Raw genomic sequence first — 21,534 nt, 5'->3', positions numbered from 1 at the left:
ACTTTGGAGTCACCTCTCAAGTAATACCTTTCAACTCCTGAAGATTTATGCCCGACTTTCAAAATCCTTTTCTAATTACAGAAAGTGGCAAAGGACGGGTGTTAGACTGGCCTCAGGCCTTCTTCATGGACCATGAAGGAAGAGCAGGCTCAACCTATTTTGTAGTATTTGTCCTGGCATTTACCAGTAGGGTCCTGGGGACCCCAGTGGCATCTTGGCAAAGCAAGGATGTTTGAATCCATTCTAGGCTGGCTTTGGGGGAGCAAACCACCGTACTTATCCTGATGGATGGTGGGATCTGGTGATTCATTCTGCATTTGCTTAACATGCTCAATCTGATTACTATATTATCCTGTTTCTTCAGGCAGCCCTGAAAGAAAGTGAACATTTACTTACTTACTTACTTACTTACTTACTTACTTATTTCAGTCTCCATGCTGTGTAATTTCTTTAGGCTCTGAATGCTTACAATTGTCAGCATATTGTTGGGTTAAAACACAACCCCTCCTGAGAAAACAGACTGCCCCTGACCTGATGTGCTGTAGCTTGGAACAGAATAATACTTTCCTGAAGAGTCTCCCTCCCTCCTTCCCTCCCAGGGGGTGGTCTGGATGCCCGGGGGAGACGGTTCCGTCACAAGGCTCAAGGGCAGGATCCCTGTAGATGGCATTTGATGCCTCCCCCCTGGTATTGATCCTAGACCTGTTTTCCCTGGGAAAATGAAAGACAGCCTCCCATCCAGACACACAGAGGAGGAGGCGTGACGTGACGGAGTTGCAGGTGGCAAGCTGCTTGGCTACCATTAGCCCAGCAGGTCTGCTGTGGGACCATCCCCTTCCATCCACTTTCTGGGCTCAGCATTTGGCTGGGACAGAGCTGGAACTTCTGTAGCCAATTCCTTTTTGACCTAAGGGTCTGACACCTATTTCAGATGACCTTTAGGGTCACAGATGTGATGAAGGTGTACAGGTAGTCCTCGCTTAACAACCATTCATTTAGTGATGGTTCAGACTTATGATGGTGCCAAAAACCTGACTTATGACTGGTCCTCACACTTATGACCATCGCAGCATCCCCATGGTCACATGATCATGATTTGGGCACTTGGCAACCAGTTTGCATTTTATGCCCGTTGCAGTGTCCCAGGGTCACGTGATCGCCATTTTTGACCTTCCCGGCTGGCTTCTAGCAAGCAAAACCAATGGGGAACCATGTGATTTGCTTAATGACCACATGGTTTGCTTAATGCCCACAGTGATTTGCTTAATGACCACTGCAAAAAAGTTTGTAAAAGTGGGTTGGATTCGCTTAATGACCGCTTTGCTTAGCAACTGAAATTCCGGTCCCAATTGTGGTTGTTCAGTGAGGACTACCTGTAACTGAAAGGACTTCTCTTGCTTTCCATAGCCTGCACAATGCGGAATTCCCTTTCCGCCGGTACTGTCCCAAGGAAAGTTTTAGGTCCTCGGATCCCTTATGGGCTGTTCCTTTAAACAGCTCATTCCATCATAGAATGTAACCTTGCGCAGATATGCTTCATCATACAACCACGTGTTTTCCTCTCCTACCCCTTGGGATGATCAGAGTTGTAAGTATGCTTTGATTGGTCCCTTTGGAATTTGGTTGGCCCCTTCTCTGCTGGTCCTCTGGAAACCGCTGAAAACTGAGTTATTCTGGAGGGAGTTATAGGACACCCAGCTTCTTGGTTGTTTTTATGTTTATGGTTTTATGGTTTGAAAAAGTTGTATGTTTTAGTTCCTACTATGGACTTTTTATTTCAATGTTTGCGTTGATTGTAGTTATTCTAAACTGCCAAGAGTGTCATGACTTCAGAGGTATAAATATGATGGATGGATGGATGGATGGATGGATGGATGGATGGATGGATAGATAGATAGATAAAGTAGATAAATGATAGATAGAGATAGTTGATAGATAGAGATGGATGATGGATGATGGATGGATGGATGGATGGATGGATAGATAGATAGATAGATAGATAGATAGATAGATACAGTGGATAGATGATAGAGATAGTTGATAGATAGAGATGGATGATGGATGGATGGATGGATGGATGGATAGATAGATAAAGTAGATAAATGATAGATAGAGATAGTTGATAGATAGAGATGGATGATGGATGATGGATGATGGATGGATGGATGGATGGATGGATGGATGGATAGATAGATAGATAGATAGATAGATACAGTGGATAGATGATAGATAGAGATAGTTGATAGATAGAGATGGATGATGGATGGATGGATGGATGGATGGATGGATGGATAGATAGATAGATAAAGTAGATAAATGATAGATAGAGATAGTTGATAGATAGAGATGGATGATGGATGATGGATGGATGGATGGATGGATGGATAGATAGATAGATAGATAGATAGATAGATAGATACAGTGGATAGATGATAGAGATAGTTGATAGATAGAGATGGATGATGGATGGATGGATGGATGGATAGATAGATAAAGTAGATAAATGATAGATAGAGATAGTTGATAGATAGAGATGGATGATGGATGATGGATGATGGATGGATGGATGGATGGATGGATGGATGGATAGATAGATAGATAGATAGATAGATACAGTGGATAGATGATAGATAGAGATAGTTGATAGATAGAGATGGATGATGGATGGATGGATGGATGGATGGATGGATGGATGGATGGATGTAGTGAGAATTTACCCAACATTGGAGCTTGCTATATGTGGAGGCTGCTCAGCCTGGACTGGGGCTTCTCCACCTGCGTCTTGTGTTCAGTGAACTAGATGCCCCACCAAAGATCCCTCCAATTTTATGGCTATGTGTGAAGGGACAAGACATTTCAGTGTGTCTTGTTAAAACAATTATCTGGAACTAGGGATTATTCTCAAATTATCATATCTTCTCCTCAGAATATTCCAGTTTTCAGGATGTACATGGGAAAATCTTCCCCTCACCTGGAGTCTGCAACACAGCACAATTTTCCTCTACGCCATTGGGTTCTCCTGCTCCCCATGCCATATAACTGATGGCGGACAGATCTGCCCACTCAAAGTCTCTCTTCTGAAGAAAATGAGCGTGGGAGAGAAAAGGCAGAGGCTGAGTAAAAACAGATCTTATGATGCCTCCCTGAACTTGCTGACTTTGTTGCTGTCCTTTTTGAATTATGGTACCCAGAACTGAACACAGGACTTCAAATGAGGTCTGGCCAGAGCTGAGCAGAGCAGAGCAGACAACAGTTACAGGCAGTCCTTGACTTACGACCACAATTGGAACCAGAACTTCCATCACTAAGTGAGGGGGTCATTAACCTGATTTTATGACCCTTTTTGCCATGGTCATTAAGTGAACCATATGGTCATTAAGTGAATTTGGCTTCCCCCATTGACTTTGCTTGCTGGAAGCTGGCTGGGAAGGTTGCAAATGGTGATCACGTGACCCTGGGACACTGCAACCGTCACAAATACACGCCAGTTGCCAAGTCCCCAGAATTTGGTCACGTGACTGGGGACGCTGCGACGATCGTGTGAGGACTGGGTGTTAAGTCACTTTTTTCAGCACCGTTGTAACTTTGAACGTCGCTAAATGAATAGTCATAGGTCAAGGACTCCCTGTACTTCCTATGATCTGGACTGTATTCTCCTGTTCCTGCACCTACTAAGAAGGGTTGATTGCAATCGCCCTGTTACTGGAGTTTCAACCCAGAGATCTCAGGGTTTCTTCTGTCATTGCTGTGTTCAGCCTGAGATCAACAGGCTAATCAATATGATTCTGGATTGATTATTTGCGATGCACAGGTTCTTCCTGGCACTTGAGAGATCATATCAAGTGGGAAATCTCTGTGCTCCTGGGGGCTGGCCAAAAGAGTTGCTGTGGGCCTTCGGAAGGAGAGCTCCACTCCGGGATTGCAGCTAAGATTGGTATGTGCCAACCTTTGAATTATTATTTTTTCATCAAATGCAAGAAAGAAGACTTCTTACAGTTCCATTCTTTACTTTGCATTTTTCTTTTATGTTTTATTATGGTCACAGGATTATCAATGGGCCTGCAAATATTATGCTTTTTCTTCTGTTGAATTTACCCTCTGTTGATTGATGAGGATGAGGATGATGATGACGACCACCACCATTTACAAGGGGTGATCCAGCCTTCTCTTGCTTGCCCCCACTCTCCTCTAGAGTGGAAGGGGCATTTGTACATTCTTCACATATTTGAAAGGTGACTTCTCAGCCACACAGTTCTCAGACCCTGGCCAGAAATTAGGAGCTGGAATCATGCAGTTCCATTTGCCAGAACATTATTGAGGCATTTGAATCCCCCTGGACCGTTGCTTTGAAAAATGCTTCCAATCTTGCTTCTTGCCCTGATCCCTCCTCTCAGTTTTTGGGGTGCCGTCTACCTCTGAGGGCTTCTCCCTATTCTGCCAACCTGACAGGGCGTGCATGCTCCAGGTCCCCGCTATGAAACCGTGCCATCTTGTGGAACCAAGAAGGGGCGCCTTCTCTGTCAGGTGCCTGTTCGATGGAACAGCCTCCCCTGTGAAATTCGGTTGGCCCCTGCCCTCTTGGCCTTCCTGAAAACTTGGCTTTTCCCTCAGGCATTAGAGCCAGCCAGATAGGGTAGGCCCGACTGGGAAGCCAAGGCCATGCAGGTCAGGTCTACCTTGACGGTAACAGCTCTAGGAGCAGAACCTTGCAAGTCGGAATGCGCTTCCCCCTCCCTCCATCTTTGTGTGAACTAGGGAGGGGCTTGTCTGAGACGTTTTCTCACGCTACTTTCTTGGCCTGGGCTCAGGCCTCGCTTATCTGACCGTTTCCTCCTGTCTTTCAAGGCCATCCCCTATGTCCTCTCCAGTTAGGGCCAGGATGCCAGAGGAGCCCAATATATGTTATCTACTTGCTTTTTGTATGGCGCAGTCTTAATGGGTTGGTGGGGGGAGGTTGTATTTGTTCTTGTAGGCATTGTTCATTGCCCAGAGTCGTGTCATATCCTTTCAATGGACAGCTGGTGTTTAGAGTTGTTGGGCTGGTTTGGACTGGCCTGATATAGCCTCCTTCAACTGTGTTTCCTGCCCCCCCCCCCACGTGTTAGGCCCCTCCTGTGCCGGCTAGCTTGTTATGCAAACTTTTGGGGCAGTGTTTCTCAACCATGGGAACTTTAAGATGGCTGGCTGGGGAGTTCTGGGAGTTGAAGTCCACCCATCTTCAAGTTGCCAAGGTTGAGAAACATTGTTCTGGAGGGTAGAATCTCAACCTGCTTCCATCAGGCCTCTTGCAAAAAGAAGCTGGCAGATAGTCCCATCTCAATTTGAGAAAGAAGGGAGATGCCTGAAAAGTCGGAGGTGGAACATGTTGGTCTCTTTTTCTGCCTGCTCAAGCCCTAGTTCCTCAGACCCCAAATATCAGCTGGGCAAAGAAGAGTTTCCGGTACTCACCCACTGAGTCCCAATGTTGACCTCGTATAGCCCTACCCAGATAGGACTGCTTCCACTGTAGCCTTGTAGAATGTGTTTGGACAGGGCCATCATCTCTTCCTTACTAGAGATAGAAGCAAGGTGGCTCCTCTTCCCATAGTCCTGGCATGCCAGCTGGGGGAGACCAAGAACAGGATGTTTCACCTTCCAAAGAGAGCCCTTTGCCTGGATCCAGAGGAGTCCCCTGACCCGATCTTGCCTTCTTCGCGTTTTTCCCAGATTATCATTCTTTCTTCCTGATGAAGCCCCGTCCAGCGTGGCTGGCTTGAGACATTTCAGCAGCCCAGGCAATGTGTGATATCAGCTGGACAAGGAAGCTTTGCCTTTCTCCTGCAATTAGCACTACTTTCTCTAACCTTCGAAGAGGCAGCAGGATGCTGCGCCTTGACCAGCACCGTCTGCCACACCCTTGATAACTGCAGGAATTCATGCAGGAATTAGATCAGATGCAAGAGGAACTGAACTACAGAGGTATATATGGTACCTGCCTAGCTACTCCCTTCTGGGGTACACAAAACACAGAAAAGGAATAAAAGATGGTAAGCAAGGAAATTAAAGGTGTGGAATAAGGAAGAAGGAGCAGGAGAAATGGAGGAGGAGGAGGAGGAGGAGAAGTGGTGGTGGTGGTGGAGAAGGAGGAGAAGGAGAAGGAGACGTGGTGGTGGTGGTGGTGGAGAAGGAGAAGGAGACGTGGTGGTGGTGGAGAAGGAGGAGAAGGAGAAGTGGTGGTGGTGGAGAAGGAGGAGAAGGAGAAGGAGACGTGGTGGTGGTGGTGGTGGTGGAGAAGGAGAAGAAGGAGACGTGGTGGTGATGGTGGTGGTGGAGAAGGAGGAGAAGGAGAAGGAGACGTGATGGTGGAGAAGGAGGAGGAGAAGGAGACGTGGTGGTGGTGGTGGAGAAGGAGGAGAAGGAGAAGTCAAAGTGATGGTGGAGAAGGAGGAGGAGGAGAATAAGAAAAATGGTGTGGTGGTGGTGGTGGAGGAGAAGGAGCAAGAGCAGGAGGAAAAGGAGAGGAGGGGAAGAGGAGGAGGAGGAGAGGCCTAGCTCAAACTAGTCTCCAGCAGCACCATTTGCTATATTTTCCCACCTTTTTCCATCCCTTCTCCCCCTTCCACATGCTGTCTGCTCACCTCTCTCCTTCCTTCCTTGCTTTTTCTCAGAATCAGCCAAGACTTTCTCGGTTTTCCCCTTCTTCTTGACCCACTCAGTTTTCCTTCCTCAGAATTAGCTTTGTTTGCCTTCAAGGCTCTTGTTACATAATGTGGTGATAAAAGGTCCCCCCCCCCCGTACACATGAAATGCTCTGCACTCACTGCCCAACCTTTGCCCCCCCCCCCATACATATGCGCTGCGTAAAGTGAGCCGGGTGGTTCGGTGGCTTTGAGGGAGCCGGGATGCGGCCCCAGCAGTGGCCAGCTCTTCTTGTCTCAAGGATCAATGACGCTTTGGAACACCTGTCCAGGGGAAGGAGTTGCGAAGAATCCAGCGGGCAAGGAAAAAAGTCTTTTCCCAGGGATTATTCTCATCGGAATGAGTGGCTTTACTCCTTCAATTGCCTTCCAAATGGGGCAAGATGAAGAAAGTCATTTTCATTTCACAAGGAAGCCAAAACAAGAAAGGGAACTTATGAAGGGATGCTCTGTGGCCTAAGTGTGTGGTCGGGCTGAATTTTTGCCTTTTCGTGTCTTCTGCCCATGACGGAAGGGGAAAACGAAATCCACCTGGAATTCAGCTGTTTGGGAACTGTGCCCTCCGTTCACCCTACCCTGTTCCTCACCTCAGCTTCCTTCCAAGTCATTGGCATGTCGAAGAACCCAAAGCAGATATTTCTGAAGGTCAGCCACCCCCTCGGGCAGTGTGATGCTTCAGCACCTGTTGGCAGGGGAAGACACAGTGATCTGGGGTGAAGCGGTCAGGAGCTCATGAAGAAGCAAAGCCAGCAGGAGAATTCGCCCGGCATTGTTCACAGTGGTGTCTCCAGGAAAGGACTCTCTTGGCCAACTTGTGCCAGGTGGGGGCAACAAGCCCAAAGATTTCATGGATCTTCATGTCTACACAGAGTTATGGGGCTGCTCCTCCAGATTAGACTGGAGGACAAACTGAAGCTCATTTCAGAAGACCCCATTAACTAATTGTTAAGGCAACTGTTTGCATAGCATCCTTTGTCACCATCTATGTCCAAAATTGCAATGGCCATTGGTACATGAAAGCAGGGGATGGAATAAAAACACCGAAAGAGTCCTGCAGCTAGACTGCACCAAAGACGGCATTATTGTCTTGCTCCCTGCTCTAACTTCTGGGAAATCCTCAAGCACCGTCTCACGTTCAGATGGAGCATTGCATCTCACATCATGCCTTAGGGCTAATGACCAGCAATATTCATGGATTCCCAGCCCTCCACTCCAGGAAGTTTATTTTCAGAATGTTGCCCGGCTTTGCTTCTTGCAGGGCAAGAAAAATGTCCTTCTCACCACCCTCCTCACCAATATTTACATCTGGGCTCTGCTTTTCATCTTACAGTTTACAGTAGTAAAAGCCCAAAATGAGTGATCCTATTTCAGCTATGCTTTTATGTGGCTTGCTCCTCTGCCAGAATTCAGGGAGGTCAGCAGAGGGACCTACCTTGTGGGAGGGAGAAAGCAAGCAGGAAGCCACAGAGGGAGAGACAGGAAGGCGACAGGGGATCCATCTGCACACAGCAAAGAAAAAGAAAAGGAGTTTTAGAAGAGAAATGCTGTTTTCAGCAATGCCTCTGAAGATACCAAATACCATGCAATATACCAGGGTTCCTCAACCTTGGCAGCTCTAAGCCGTGCGGACTTCAACTCCCAGAATTCCCCAGCCAGCTTTGCTGCAATATACAGTTGTTTGCTTAAGTTTGAGCAGGAAAAGTTGCTGAACATTCCTATGAGATCCATATAGAAACCCACCTAACTGCAGGCCCGCAGCTAGGGTCTGTGTCACCCGGGGCAAACATGGATGCCGCCCCCGTTTTGTCGCCCCCCCAGCGCGGTGCCCGGGGCACATGCCCTGCTTGCCCCTTCCTAGTTGCGGCCCTGCCTAACTGACATCTCCCTTCCAAATAACGTCAACTATTGTCATGTGGGTGAGTAATTAATAACGTGCACTTGCCAGCTGAACTCTAGGTATCAGCTCAGCTCAGCTAATTCATATTCTTTGAAATCTTGATGTTCGGTGAATATCTGTGATGTAACTGGAGGCAGTTGAAATGGGCGGAAATGGATTCTTGCCTCCCTCCGTTTATTCGGGGGTTGCACCTGGGGAGGGGGCGCTCAACCCCCCCCCCCCCACTTCTAAGAGGTGCTGTTAAGGCAAGAAAGTCCCTTGTGGGCTGGCAGACGAGGTCTGAGAGGTTGGGAGCCTCCCAAATGGGTCAAGAAAATGGTTGAAGAAGCCTCAGGGGCATCAGAAGAGGCCCTGCTTTTATCCTGCATCTTCACCGGATGCCCAAGTGAGCCTGTCGGTTCTGGATTACTTTTAGGGGACCATGGGCGCTTGGAAAGTATTGTTACGGGGTAACATTTTCCATCAAAAAGGACCAAGAGTTTGACAAATGGTCACTGTGAGTCTTGGTTGTTAATTCCACATTACAGTGTGGGCTATTTTTTTTTCCTTCCTTTTAAAAATTTGTTCAGGTTTTTATTTCCCTCCCGTTGGTTTTTTATTATTATTATTATTTAATTAATTAATTAATTAAAGGATTGGATTTATTTTGCAATGTTTCCCCTGTTTTGTTCAGTTTGTTGATGTATACCTGGGAGAAGGCATCTTTGAAGTTTTGTCTTCTTTCATGGTTTTGAAATATTGACCCCTTTTTAATAGAGTTAATTAATCATTATGTAATTTCACCCGTTTCCCCTCTCAGAAATTGGATTATGCTTCAGAATAGAACTTCCTTTTTTAAATAAAAGGGTGGCAACCACCCTGTGTTATACACCATGTGTTTTTTGGCTGGATGACCCATGCCAAGTCTAATCCCCTCAATCCTTTTTTAAAAAATTGCTTTTCTAATGGCTCATTCTTTCAAACCAGGGGTGTCTGCAGGGTGTGGTGAAAAACATCAAGAGGGTGGCCGTGATGGGGCTTCAATCTCACAATTGTCGTCACCATCTTGACTTTTTTGACACCTAGACCTACAAATACAGCTTTCCCCTGCTGCTAAGCATGCTGTTTCAAAGTTTTGCCTTATGACATGGCTCCCCATAATTTATCACTTTCTCTGAAAATACAACAAAAAACTTCTTCTTCCCATATCTTATCTCTTATCTATAAACAAATATTTAAAGCCTCATCATTCAGTCCTAATCGAGAAAAATCCATTAAGAGCTACTAGAAACAATAACACATATTTTTAACCTTGATCAAATGAGCCAACTTTATATTCCTTCCTTTTGCTTTTCAAAATCTTGATCTTTAAATAGTGTCCCAAAAGTTGATTTCTTTTCATTTTCTCTATGTCTTTTCTCAAGAACTCAGGAACTCCTTCATAGGTTTAACACATCTCTCTTGTAAATTCAAGATAAGAAAGTTGCCCAAGTCCTTCTTCTGGTTTATTATTTGTGTGTCCCTTTTGGTTATTAAGACATCAGCTGGTTTTATTTGTAAATCCAGTGTAATATCATTTTTGCATATCATTCTTGTAACTTGTCATTTTTAAACCAACACATTCAACGCAGCCTCAGTCTCAATCTAATCCTCTTCTATCTCTTCTTTTAAACCCATGTTTATGGTAGAAGACAATCTTAAGAGACATTTCAATGTTCCCAAATATCCTTAAATTCTTTCAAAGTTAAAATATTTTTCTCCATTCTTGTAATGGTAGATGGCAAAGACCTTGGGAGACGGGTGAAGAGATGCTGCCTCGGGAACAGTCAGATAAGAGGGAGCATAGCCCACAGCTGCATAATGGGAGGAGAAAGTGGCTTAGGAGGGACCCTCCCTCGTTTCTCAGGCTGTAAAGGAGACGGGGGGAGAATTGTACTTTCAGACTTGCAAGATTAATGTAGCTTTACAATAAAGCAGGGCCGCAACTTAGGGGGGGCAACCGGGGCGTGTGCCCCGGGCGCCGCGTTGGTGGGGCGCCAAAATGAGTGCTGGGGGAGTGCCAAAATGGGCGTGGAATCCACGTTTGCCCCGGGTGACACAGACCCTGGTTGCGGCCCTGCAATAAAGTAGAATTAGCTTATCTGGCTGTGTTTCCTATCTGATCTATTGGGTAAGTCTGACGATTCCGTATTAGTGGGTCTCCTTCGATTATAATCTTGTTCTTTCTGGTTCCCTCTAGCGTTCAGTCTTCAAAGTCCCCTCTTACCATGTTTTTCTCTAATCCACCACATTTTCCCTAGGGAAGATTTCTTGCACCTAGTTTCAAAACCTTCACATATATATTTTAATAGAATTTTAAACAACCCTCAGGAAGGATTCTTATAATTAATCTCAAAATCTTATTTCAAGTCCATCAGGCCCCTTAATCTGTTTATTACTTTCCAAAATCAATGTTCTAATCACCCTTTTGCAGTTTATTTCGAAATTTAAAAAAATTAAATCCTTAAACTCACATGAAACTTCTTTCGCTGAGGATTGAAGGAGAATCACCCAATGTAATGAAACTGGTTGTTCTGAAGGTTCTTAATATCTAAAGAGCAGTTAACAAGCAATTTCCAGAAGCAATTAAGAAAGGAAGTATGTGAACCCAGCGTCCTTTTGAAGGCTCTGAACCGCGGCTTGGGCAAAGCTGACTTTACCTTGGCTCCCAGAGCAATACAAGTAGTCCTCACTTAACAACCAAAATTAAGACCGGAATTTTGGTTGCTAAGTGAAGCAGTCATTAAGGGAATCCAACCTGATTTTATGACCTTTTTTGCGGTGGTTGTTAAGCAAAACACTGTGGGTGTTAAGTGAACTGTGTGGTTGTTAAGCGAATCATGCAGTTCCCATTGATTTTGCTTGCCAGAAGCCAGCTGGAAAGGTCGAAAATGGTGATCACATGACCATAGGATGCTACATAGGATGCCAGTTTGGTCTAGTGGTTAAGGCAAAGGGCTAGAAACCAGGGGGGTGTGAGTTCTAGTCCCGCCTTAGGCATGAAAGCTGGCTGGGTGACCTTGGCCCAGTCCCTCTCTCTCAGCCCAACCCACCTCACAGGGATGTTGTTGTGGGGAAAATAGGAGGAGGAAGGAGTATGAGGTATGTTTGCTGCCTTGAGTTATTTATAAGAATTATAAAGGTGGGATAGAAAACAAACAAATAAATAAATGCTAACTGGTTGCCAAGTGCCCAAATCATGATCATGTGACTGTGGGGATGCTGCAATGGTCATAAGTGTGAGAACCAGTTGTAAGTCAGTTTTTTCAGAAGTGTCAAAGTCTGACCCATCACTAAACGAATGGTAGTTAAGCGAGGACCACCTGTAAAACCTCCTGAGACTGCTGTCTTAAGGTCTCCTTGTGGGGACCCTGTGTGTGGAGCACTGTGGGCGATCCCAGGTCCTCCCCTTTTTCCGGAGAGGAGTTCAGGGAGCAGATCCATCTGCCGACTCCTTGTTCTGCCACCGTCATCGGCTCTGCTAAGGGCAAATCCGTCTTCAGTCCGCTATCGCTTCCCCGGAAGTCCCTGTCGCCTGCTTCTCAAGCAGGACCTCTGAGTCCAGGAGAACCCCCGGACTGCACACCAGCTCTGCCTGGGAGACTGTAACCCCATTCGGGGCCAACAACAGAAAGTCCGCAGGTCTGGGGACCCCCAAGATGCACAGCCCCTCAGTCCTGGCCGGGAGGTTGGACCCATCTAACCTCCAGGCACTGGGAAAACACCCCCACAGCATGACTTGGACGGCCAGGGCAGAGAGGAACAGCGGCGCGCCATCAGCATACTGATAACACGCCACCCTGTGCCAAGGGATGACCCCATCCAGTCGTTTTATGTAGATGTAGGGTAGTAATGGGCACTGATTATTGGGCCCCTGTGACACCAATCCTCCACAAGCCGCATTGGTTGCCGGTGCAATTCAGGGGGCGGGGGGGGGGTCGCCCTTACAGCCCTTCCTGGTTTGGGACAGGGTGACTTGAGGGACCGCCTCTCCCCGGTTGTTTGTGCTGTCTGATGTGGTCAGTCAGGAGGGGCACCCTTTGGGTCCCGTCGGCTAAGGGATGCCGGTTGGCGGGGCCCGGGAGACATTCCTGCCTGATGGACCATTCTCCCTCTGGATACCGGATGACCCCACGCTGCCAGACTTTTGCAAGACCTGGTTCTGTGCCCGGGCCTGGGGCCCCGGGGCGGCGGGTGGGGGAAGAGTCCCGTCTTCCGGTTGTGCTAGCAGCTGTTGATTGTGGTATCTTCCTTGGCTGCTGTGCATTTTAATTTTTATATTTGCAATGGGAATTGTTTTTATTTTATTTTACAATTGTTCGCTGCCCAGAGTCACTTGTTCAGATGGGTGGCCATACAAATTGGATTGGATAAATAAATGAATAAATGAGAAGAACGACAAACAAGTAGGTACAGTGATGGTTAAAATGTTATATGGAACCAGAGTTGATACAGTAGTTGATTTTGTAAGAATACCTTAAATATGAAGGGGAGGGCATTTATTTCCCCCGAAGTAGTCAATTGAGTGTTGGAATTTAAAATAGATATTCATAATATCCTGTCCATCTACTGATGCCTATTAACCCAAGGATAAGTTAATGCTACGCTTTAAACCTACAGAAGCGTTCAATAACATAACATGGTTTATTAACTTTGGGGGAAACCAAAGTTAACCATCTGTTTAAAGCTTGTTTATGCCCACTGGGGGTTGGAGAAATTTCCTCCTCATGCAGCATTTCTGCCTAATGGGCACATGGATGTTCCCATAATAAAGGTGGCACTGGGCAATTAATTAAGTTGGAAGTGTTGTGGTACAAGTGAGACAGTGCATCTGAGGCCAGGTGGTCTGGTGGGGTGGACCATCCCCCAATTCATTAAGGCAACAGTTTCATCCGGTGGAGGACTCAGATCCATACTGGAACCGGGGGACTGTTTTAATTCCTGAGGACTGACGGGGAAGGTGGGGCCGGACCCAAAGAGGTGAAGACAAGACCAGCCGAGGGAAGAGATGAGAACCTTCTGAGGAAAGAGAAAGGCCAGAGAAGGTGAGTGGATTTAGCAGGTGCTTTCTTACCCAGCAAAATTTAGGTAAGTGTTTATACAGCTGGATTACAGATGAGCAAAAAAAAAATCAGAGGGACGTATGGAACGAAAAAGTTTCATTTGTGGATTACAGAAAAAGAGGGGAAAAGCCTTATATTTTGCCCTCTAGGAAGCATGGAAATATAATTTTTTTCAGTGTCTTTTTAAAAGAGAGAGAGAAATTGCGAAAGGTAGGAGAGAATAAAATAAGCCATTAAATGTCCAGCATATCTGGGATTTCATGATGGGGGGGGTGATGTCACACGCATCACGACATCATTATGCAAGTGCATAGGCATCAAGTGCAGGCCACAACGGCATTCCTTGTGCCACGGCATCATTGCACAAATTACACAGCTGAGATCTGGGCCAGCTTGGGCGAAAAAGGTTGTGGGGATAGTTTGGGGGGGGGGTATCAGTGTATTATAGGAACTCAACTAATATCTTCACAGGTTGTGTGAACCATGTTTTCATGTTAAACCATGCTAGTTTATTAGTTCGGGCAGTAGATACAGTCATCTGTGACCACAGCCAATGAGTTTTCTTAACCTGGATTTAGGAGTTGGGCAGACCCAGCCATTCTCTCTCAGGGGGCTGAAATCAAGGTCTGGGAGTGCCAAGTAACCATCTACCTGCCCCACATACAGGTAGTCCTCGCTTAACAACGATTTGTTTAGTGACAGTCTGGACTTACAACGGTGCTGGAAAAAAACACAGCTGTTGCAGCATCCCTGAGGTCATGTGATCACAATTTGGGCGCTTGGCAACTGGTTCACATTAATGACCGTCGCAAATCCTGTGGTCATGTGATCACCATTTTCGATCTTCCCGTCTGGCTTCTGGCAAGCAAAATCAGTGGGAAACCATGTGATTCACTTAATGACCACATGGTTTGCTTAACACCTGCGGTGATTTGCTTAACAACCGCCACAACAAAGATTGTAAAATTGAGTCAGATTCACTTAATCACTGCTTCACTCAGCAACCAAAATTCCGCTCCCAATTGTGGTCGTTAAACAAAGACTACATGTATAGCGGCAGCAGGTAGAGCTGCCCCATCCCAGTCATGCTGTAAGGCTTGGGGGAAAAGCCTGAGGGCCCAAAATGCCACACCGGAGCACGTGTCCGAAGCAGCAGCAGCAGGGCAGCTGAAGAACTCTGACCCCACTGCTTTGTCTTCCCTGGGCCCTGGTTCCTATCTGGAGAAGAGAAGGGGAAATGAGAGGAAAAACACATTTCTGTTGAAGAGTCTTTGTGCCCGATACAAATGTTCTTGCCATGAAATACTCTTTCCAAGAGTTAAAAGGGGGGTGACTACGGTTGAATAATGCCAGCTAAAGTGGCGTAAAAGGGGCGGGAGGGCTCTGGAACACGCGAGCAGCTCCTACCCTCTGTGAGAGTTTGGCTGCCCCAAAGGAAGGTACTGCATGGCCTGGCTGCGGATTTGTGTCTGTTTTCCCTTTGGTTGGACCAGACGCAACGCTGTTGATATAAGGAGGAAGACTAATTCTTAGGATAACAGAATCTGAAGGCCAGCTTGGAGTTCTAGGAAAATTAATTCCCTTCTTACACACACACACACATGCACACACACACGCACACCAAGGAACACGCACATTTTTTTCGCAGACCTGCTCCATGTAAATTCCCCTCTCTTCTCCCCTCCCTTAAATTCCTCTTTCTTCCCCCCTCCATTTAAATTCCCTCTCTTTCCTTCCAACATCCTGGTGCATCTTATGCGCACTCTCCTGCGTCCATAAGCTCTTGTGCCGACCCTTGGAAAGACCGTCTTGGGTGCAGCTACTTCCCATGTCCACACCCCCTTCTTGCCAGTTCTTTTATAAATGGGCCAGGAACAGGCCGTGCCCTGCCCAGAAGGAAGGGACGCTGCCCTCACTGCAGAAAAAGCCCATCCAAATCTAGCTGGGCAGGCAGGTGAGCCACATTCATTTTTGGCTCCTGGTTAAGACTTGGAGAGGTTCTTGGTCGCTCCGCGTTTTCCCAACCCAGTTTGAAAATTATTGGATATACCTCCCTTGGAAAGATGACATAAGCAGGCCTTCAGTGTAAAAAATTGGATATTTTGCGGGAGGGGGGGATAATAGTATTTTGTAGTGTTTGCTTTATAATGCTTAAAAGTTTATAAATAAAACATTCAGAGTGGTTCTATTTTCCTCCTTAAGACATACCTGATTAGGACTGGATTAGGACTGGGAAGGGGACCCCAACATCTAATAGGAGAGTGGAAGTGCCACTGGGGAGGGAGCTTTTCTGTGGTGGTGATCCCCAGAAACACTGTATGCAGAAAATGTGAGCTAATTTTGAGGGTGTTCCTGATGTTCTTTGCAATATAAAGGCGTGAAAGGAGGTGTTTGGACCGGAATTGGATCGGAGTCATCTGAATTCTGCTCATTCCTCTAAAGTCATTCTGATACGGTCTTTGGTTTCTTAGTTTCTCATTTTTGAGAATCTGTCAAGTTCAATCCATCCAAATTGAGACTTCTTTTTGTAAAACAGTGTGAACTAAAGTATGCCTTTTGGTAGGTATTTTGTCCAAGATGCATTTTTGTTTGCAATTTTGCCTAAATTATACACTATTTCTGTAAACAAATGTTCCCCAAATAGTGCTTTTTTCTACAGTTTAATAAATGCATGCATATTTGAGCAGCCCTGTTTAATATACCCTTTCAACTGGCAAATGCGAATTCTGAATGATATTAAATGAACTGGATTGTTACTGATTTGGAAATGCAAAATCCAAATAAGCTGTTTATCATGACATCGTATAATGAAATAACAGTCATAGGAGCACTATAAGCTAACTGTTAGTAGCTCCTCTTTATCCCAGTAATCAGGTTTCCATAATTAACCTCAAATTTTAGTTTTGTAAACAGTAAAGTTTACTGTTTGTTTTTCCATTTCTTTTCTGTTGCTTGCAGAAGCGGCAACGCCCATTCACACAGAACATTTCTGTTCTGCATTTTATTCCAAAGAAACTTGACCCAATTAGGGAGCAGATCAGATCAGATCAAATCAGTTTTTATTTGGTCATAGACCAGCAGATAGGGAACAGATCATGCTTTTATTGTGGACTAAAATCAAGATGTCCCTTCAGGCTAGAAAAAAAGAGTAACAAAGACCCAGAGAGACAACAGTACTGGTCAGAATCTTTTTTCACAAAAGATTCACAGTGGTGGCTATCAGCTTCCCAGTCCCGTAAGAAGATCTGGTGATGACCATCTGTGGAGTGCTCCTACATTTGTGGCTCTGCAGTTTGCTCCCTGCTCAAATCAGATCCAGCATCAGGGGACACTTGGCCCCATCTAGCAGATACGGGGTCCCTCTTTCACGAAGACAGCCCATCCCTTTCCTTCTCCCAAGTTTCTTCCATCTTTGTGTTTACTCCCGAGGTGCAGATGGGACTCCCCTCATCCTTCCATTGCTCCTTTCTGGCCCTCCTGATTTTCTTCTTCATTTCTCAAGGTATGTTCTGGCTGCTGGGCTCTGCAGGGATAGAAGGCCATCCAATTTGGTGAGAGGCAAGCAGCTTTCTGAAAATGCAGTAACATTTTCATGGAAAGCGAGTTACCGACCAGGCTCTTATATCTGAATGCACAACTGCACAGGAAAAGAATGAAAGGGCATCCTGTAGATTTTGTTGAGGTCTGGTTGTGTTGGATACCTGACCTGTGGATTGGTTTTTCAGTTAGTGAGGAGGCCCTCAGCCCTCAAGGAAGCCACATTTTCCTGGTTGCTTATTTGAAAGTTCTTGAGATGTACTACCAAAAAAGGGAGATGCGACGAGCAATAGAAAAGATCTTCACGGGATCCGGAGAAGTATCCCATCCAGATCATGGTCCAATATGTATCTGTTATTATCCTGGTATGACGCCGAATCTGGGACAATCATAAAAGATGCTATGGAGGCCAGGCATGCTAAGCAGGAAGTGAATAATTGGTCTTCAGCTCAACTACGTAAGAAGCTTTAGGAACCTGGGAACAACTACATAAAGTTATGGCAAATCAGTTAACATGGTAGCAGAAGCAGCTGTGACAATGCTGTTGATGGTGGAGCTTCAGTCACACCATTGCAACCACCATTCTGACATTTTTGACCCTACCTTACCAACAAGCTGCTCAGAGTCACTTGCTGAGGTGGGCGGTTATAGAAATCGAATAAATAAATAAATAAAAATAAATAAATAAATAAAACATCCCTGAGCCAATGAAACTGAAGATATGAAAAATACTTTTGATAGTGCAGCAAATGGTAAAAATCCCAGGGCCAAGTGTTTTTTTTTAATGGAATGATATAAAGCAGATACAGGTATTAATTGGTTCCTAAAACATTTGACTGGATTGTGTTTGAATTTGGTCCTCTATCAGCTTCTTTTAATGATGCTTATGTTGCAAATCTCCTATACCAGATAAAAGTTCATACCTGTATTGCTAATCAGACATTATTTCTTTGATTTATGTTGACATTAAATATCACTCAGGACTCTTGCTAATCATCTGATACCAGAAGGTTCTGTAGCTCTGTACAAATCAGTGGTCTGAGACCAAAGAGATTTGGATTTGTCCTGAAAAAAAATGGTCCCTGGGCTGTCATGGGTAGCATCAAAGCTTCTGCAGCTGCGTTCTTCAAGACTTCCCCCCTAACCATTTTTTGAAATGTTGGTCTTGCACCCCTCAGATGCAGAGCTGCAGGGAAGAGAAATGGCTAGTAGAGCAGCCATTTCAAAGCACAGATAGTCCTTGCTTAATGACTACAATTGGGACCAGAATTTTGGTTGTTAAGCAATCAGTCATTAAAGGAATCTGACCGGATTTTACAACCTTTTTTTGTAGCAGTCAGTAAGCAACTCACAGTGGGCGCTAAGCAAACCACAGGGCCATTAAGCAAATCATGCAGTTCCCCATTGATTTTGCTTGCCAGAAGCCAGCTGGGAAGGTCAAAAATGGCAATCATGTGACCACGGGATGCTGCGACAGTCATAAATGCGAACCGGTTGCCAAGCACCCAAATGGTGATCACATGACTGCAGGGATGCTGTGACAGTCATAAGTGTGAGCACCGGTCATAAGTTGTTTTTTTCAACACTGCTGTAAGTCCTAATCATCATTAAATGAATGGTTGTTAAGTGAGGACTACCTGAAGAGAGACATTTCAAAATGTCCACCAAGGAGCCTAGGTTTTTCAAAATAAAAACCTTTAAAACAGCTTAAAAAGTATTGAAAGAAATCGATTATTTTGGATTGTCATGGCCACACTTAATGTTAGTTAGCAGGGGCCACAGAAGCAATATGGCAGAGGGAACTACATTACTGCAGAGGAAGGGGGAGAAAGGAGATGAAAATGCTGGGAGCTGATTGATAATTGCATTCCACAGAAGCATGGGGAGTTACGCTAATGGGAAATGTGGAAAGGGACATGGAATGAAGAAATGAAAAAGTCAGGGGATGGGAAAATGCATACAAGAGATAAAAAAACCCTGATATTTTATAATGTGTTTATGGAGAAAAATAGTTGCAAACAGTGAAGTCAAAGAACTAGGAATGGTCAAAAATGGCAGAAATAAATTCCTCTTTTGATGGAAATAACTTTTTGTTTTTGGGGTGGATGAAAAGGGCTAAACAAGAAGCCTCCAGCAGTGTGAATGGAATCAAAAAATAAAACTGGTGGAAGGATTTGGGAAGTGAAGGAAGGATGGTAGGAGAATGTTAGATATTTGTATAGGAAAAATAAAGATACTGTACATTGAAGAGTGGAAACGAAACAAATTTTGTAAATGTTATTACCCAAGAAAAAGATGCAAAGGAAGTCATAAATGCTGCGACAATATTGAAAAAGGCAAGCTGCAGCCGTAGATGGTGTAAGTGGAGAAATGAACGTAGCTTTCCTATCCAGTGATGAAGGCTGCCGGTGTGCCTGAAGATGGGAAGAATGCCATTATTGTTTCAAAGGAACCTTGAAAACCACTCTCTTCCCCCAGATCTAAGCCTAGGCTGGTTGGGAGTTGCATTATTGTTCCCTCTGGGTGACAGTCATCTTTACTTATTATTATTAAATTTAGCCACCGCCCATCTCCCCCCCCATGATATCAAGATATTTCCTCCTTTTTTAATTTGTAAGCCACCCAGAGAAATTTGGAGATGGGCAGTCTTACAAATGTGTCTCATTCACACACACGCACACACGTGCAAACACACACACACTCTTTTTATTTTTTTGTTCCATTCTATTTTAATTCTCTACAGATACATTGGAATGCTCCCGCTAATCTCCCCCTGCAACCTGCTTCCCTTTGTGCACCATACTGAAATCAATTTTTTTGGTTTTTGACCATACATTAATAAAGTTAAGTAAATGAAGGCAAGAGGGTAGATGGGGTGTGGTGATGTAAACTCTATTCCTTGTAGGGATGCGTGCACAAAAGGCATAGGGCTTGCATTGCAGCACCTGACATCTTGCCCTTTTTGACCCCCCCACCCCAGAGACACCACTCACTATGGTTTCCATTGCTGTTAGTGTCTGCTCTGTCCACCCTTCCAACTTGTTCCTTGAGGTCCCTGCCCACTGCCCTTCTGCTTCTTCCCCTTTACCTCAAGGACTGTACAGGTAGTCCTCACTTAATAACCATTCGTTTAGTGATGGTTCGGACTTATGACGGTGCTGAAAAAAACTACTTATGACTGGTCCCCACACTTATGACTGTTGCAGTGTCCCTGCGGTCAAGTGATCACAATTTGGGCGCTTGGCAACCAGTTCGCATTTATGACCATTGCAGCATCCTGTGGTCACGTGATTGCCATTTTTGACCTTCCCGACCAGCTTCTGGCAAGCAAAATCAATGGGGGACTGTGTGATTCGCTTAAGGACCATGTGTTTCGCTTAATGCTTCTGGTGATTTGCTTAATGACTGCTGCAAAAAAGGTCGTAAAATCAGGTTGGATTCGCATAATGACCATTTCACTTAGCAACCAAAATTCTGGTCCCAATTGTGGTAGTTAAGCAAGGACTAACTGTATGTCCTCTATGATCTTGGGGCCTTTCAGGACGTTCCATCCACCTTTAATTGGGCAGCTTGAACTTCCAGCTTCTATTCTTTGCAGTGTTTATGCAGTGGTGTCCTGAAGGCTGGTTGAAGTATAGGCGTTATTGCTATGGATTCCATGATGAAGTTGTATCTTGGCATCATGCAGAGGTAAGCATGGGGGAGAGGGGCAGTAATATAAATCTAATAAATAAATAAAAATAAATAAGCGATGATAACTGAACTGTTGGAGGGCCAAGCCCTAAGCTCCCTTCCTTTCTGTCCAATCAGCCAGTGACAGGTGGCTTTGGTTTACCTGTCCCACGGAAAGAGGTAAAAACCCTGAGGCTGAGCCAGTCCTGAGATCCACCAGGGATGTCTGCAGGGGGTGGTCAGAAAAGTCAAGATGGTGGCCACAATCAAAGTTCTTTTTCTTTCTGTGTGTGGTGTGTGTGACATACATAAAAAAACAAGTGGAGCTGTGATTGCATTGCTATGGCCACCGTCTTGGCTTTTTTGACTGTACTCTACCCTGAGGCCCACCAAGTCCAGCTTAGGTGTCATGCAATGGCCAGTCAAATGCATCTTGGATCCTCCCACTGACCTCTTTGCATTGCGGCTTCCCAGGAGCCAATGCTTCGGTCCTACAGCCCAAGGTTCAGCTGGTGGCTAAACAGTCATCTACATTCATGACTGTTGAGAGTCCGCATCTCCGCAAATATGTCCTGTCCCCTTCCCAAACACCCTCAGCTGGCTGCTGTTATCTCAGCTGCTGGATGCAAATTCCCCACTTTAACATGGTGTAGAAAGGTTTTTCCTTTGG

Source organism: Candoia aspera, chromosome 7 (assembly GCF_035149785.1).
Source record: "Candoia aspera isolate rCanAsp1 chromosome 7, rCanAsp1.hap2, whole genome shotgun sequence".
NCBI classification, from domain to species: domain Eukaryota; kingdom Metazoa; phylum Chordata; class Lepidosauria; order Squamata; family Boidae; genus Candoia; species Candoia aspera.
This window is presented reverse-complemented; position numbering follows the sequence as displayed.